The following is a 3,300-nucleotide window of genomic DNA, read 5'->3' on the forward strand; positions in this document are numbered from 1 at the left end:
GAGTGTTCTGTATGTCAGTCAATACTGTATTGGCTCTGAAGTACAGTATACTTTCTCAAAAGTAAGTGTCAACAAGGATAGAGTACTTCAAACTTAATTTTTATTCCCACTTCAAAAGAGACTTATGAACATCTTTTGATAGTAAAAGAAGTCTATTATTGTTATTACTAGTCTACGTTTACCTTTCACTAGCCTAGAGATATTTTTGTTAGACACTATGCTGGCTATGGGATATGGGTTATGCTAGTTTGGCTTTTATTTTTTTATCATAGAGACCATATTGTATGACTAGGATACAGTATTTCCTTTGAACTAGTTATAGTCTGCTCAAGGCATGTAGTGGCTGGAAATTAGTGGTTGCTCCGTGCTCATGACTTTCAGATGTGTGATATCTATCTATGTACCAAGGTACTTCCCCCAATTTTGTGGGGTTAGCCGACATCAAACAAATGAAAAAAAGGGGACCTTTCCTCTGTACGCTCCTCCCAGCCTGACCAGAAACTCAACCAAGTTCGGCTGGTATAGAAAGGAATATTAATTAACAGCCATACTTTAGATCAGTCTCAATCATCATCATCATCATCATAATCTCCTCCTACACCTATTGACCCAAAGGCCTCAACTTGGAGTTACAAGAACTTTGGGTGTGGAGGAAATGCCCCCTAAATCTTGATGAAGTCACTGGCAGCAGAGTGATGCATTGGGTTTAAGACAATAGACAAGATGTCTTTTCAGCTTTTACTCCTGATGTCTGGCGGATGATCATACTGGAATTAGTATGGACTGCCAGGGGTCATTTGCCTTAAATAGATATGCACTGCACATCACAAGGAACTGGCTAACCTTTGATGAATGTAGGCAATGAATCCTCTACGGATTTAGTCAGTCTCAATAGCGTTTTCTTTTTTTTTAAACCTATAGAATTCTACAGAAGTCTTTATCTCCATCATCCAAGAGTTTTTTTTTTATATATATGCGATAAATAAGATTTTTATTCATATAATTTTAGTGTCACTGTTCTGCAGTGGTAGAATGCTGAACTGACATTTGAGAATTTTGTCGTATTTGCACTTGTGGCTCACCCAATCCTCCCAGCTTTGAATGGCTACTGTACCATGGTCTTCCACTGTCTTGGGTTAGAGTTCTCTTACTTGAGGGTACACTCAGGCATACAATTCTGTCTAATTTCTCTTCCTCTTTTGTTAAAGTTTATATAGTTTATATAGGAAATATTTATTTTAATGATGTTACTCTTCTTAGAATATTTTATTTTTCCCTTTTTCCTTTCCTCACTGGGCTGTTTTCCCTGTTGGAGCCCCTGGGCTTATAGCATCCTGCTTTTCCAACTAGGGTTGTAGCTTTGTAAGTAATAATAATAATAATAATAGCACAAAGGCAAGAGAGTAAGGAGCAAAGTAAAGTAGACTACTGTACCAAATCAGCGGCCCAGTACAGTATGTACGTTTGTCTAAAATTGATGTTGCCAACACCATTTGATGGTATAGCACTGACAATGACTGATGATATACCAATATAATTTTGTATTACATCTTTAAAACTATTTTGATGCCACATTAGATAATCACTGCAGTCCTGTTAACTTTACATTGTCTACCTGTCCATCTACACTTCATCATGTAGTTTATTTGCTTATTTACATCAAAGATGCAGTTTGTATCAACTACAAAACTGTGGTACAGGTTGATGAAAGCAAATACTGTACAGCAACTGTATTTTTTCAGCTATCTTATGCTTTATGCATTTCTGATTGGTGCAAACCATTTTTTTCAAGCCCTTTGTGTATAAGTTAGTACTGTGACCCTAAGAAAAACTGCAATGTACACTTAAAAAGGGAAGATATGCTGTAATGAATTTGTCAATGCTGTAGCAATGATGTGTATTAATATACAAACACAAAATTTAAAAAGGTCCTCTAATAGGACATGATGCAACCTAAGCTAACCTAACCTAGTACTGTAGGTCCTGGCTTACATTCTCTTCCAACTCTTCTCTTTTCTCTAACTACCTTTTTCCTTGTGCAACTTTTATAATAATTTCATCAGATTGTGTTTTATATTATAAGAATGATAGTACTGTAAATGTTTATGATCAGTACAGTATTTGGAATAAGATGTCACTCCATTATAATATTGTCGTTGCTTTCATTTGAATATTATAGGGGAAGATACCCTATTGATTATTAATTTGTATACCATATATAATGGTTTAATTTGAATTTGCAAATGTATTCTTCAGAAGTTCAAACTAGCCGTGAATATTTAAATGTTTACCTGACTGACATAAGTCACTCTTCATAGTTTCTATATGACAGATCTGTTTCAATGTTGTTACTGATCTTAAGACATTTTATATTCATTATTCATTACTTATCATATAGTTAATTATATCCTTACCTCACTGCACTATTTTGTCCTGTTGGAGCCCATGGACTTATAGCTTCTTGCTTTTCCAACCAGGGTTATAACTTTTCTAGTTATAATTGTAATAATAATGATTATAACAATATTACTAAAGATTTTAGGTCTTTTGCTCTGTGAAATGCATTATTAACTATAAGATTTGTTAGTTTTTGTTCATATATATGAGTTAAAACTTTATATTGATTATTTTGTAATTGTTGAAATGGTTTGTATGTAAAGATGCTAGTGCTGTGCTGAAAAATTATTTGATCTTTTCAGGTGTTTAAGGCCTCAGGAGAGCATCATGGCTATAAAAATGTAAGTACCATAAATGTAATAGTTTTTGACTAGGATAAGGTCATGTAGACTACACTCTTATCATTCTATCCCCATTATTATTAGCCATTAATAGTCCACTACAGAACAAAAGCCTCAGAAATGTCCTTCCACTCAAGTCTGTTTGTGGTCTTTCTGTGCCAGTCCACACCCACAAACTTTCTTAGTTTGTCGATCATTCATCTTTTCATCATTCCCCTTCTTCTTTTGCAATCTCTAGGGATCTATTCTGTTATTCTTAATGCTCATCTATTATCTATCTTTCTCATTATATGCCCAGCCCATGTCCATTTCTTTTTCTTACATGTTAGAATATACTTTACTTTGCTCTCGTATCCACGTTGCTCTTTTTCTTTCTCTTAGAACTATTCCCATCATTCAGCAAAAAGTTTATATCCACATTGTTTACTGGCCTTGAGTACACAAGGTTTTCACCATAGTCCTTAGTGACATGAGATGTCTTGTAGAAGAAAACAGATAATTGCAGGGATGGAGAAATAAGATTCTGAGTCATAAAGTTTTCATATTCCATACAGCAACAGGG

Source organism: Palaemon carinicauda, unplaced genomic scaffold (assembly GCF_036898095.1).
Source record: "Palaemon carinicauda isolate YSFRI2023 unplaced genomic scaffold, ASM3689809v2 scaffold661, whole genome shotgun sequence".
Taxonomy (NCBI): domain Eukaryota; kingdom Metazoa; phylum Arthropoda; class Malacostraca; order Decapoda; family Palaemonidae; genus Palaemon; species Palaemon carinicauda.